We start from the raw sequence: 228 nt of genomic DNA, 5'->3' as shown, positions 1-228 counted from the left end.
TTTGTTTTGTTTTTTTCCTTTGAGAAAATAAGGACTTTGTATTTGGAGTTTGCTTTGGCTAAATTTTGACACCCTGGGGGGTGTCCTAGGAGAATGCCAGTACTTTGAAATAGCACAGCTATTGATGAGAGTTTAAGCTGCTGTTCCTGGCCAGTTGCAGGTTAAGCCCCAGAAGAGTTCACCTTGGAGAAGCTCCGAGAACACACAGATTGTGTCTCTTTCATCTTC

This window comes from Papio anubis, chromosome 16 (assembly GCF_008728515.1).
Source record: "Papio anubis isolate 15944 chromosome 16, Panubis1.0, whole genome shotgun sequence".
In the NCBI taxonomy this organism is placed as follows: Eukaryota; Metazoa; Chordata; class Mammalia; order Primates; family Cercopithecidae; genus Papio; species Papio anubis.
The sequence above is the reverse complement of the archived record's forward strand: the minus strand, read 5'-3'. Positions refer to the sequence as shown.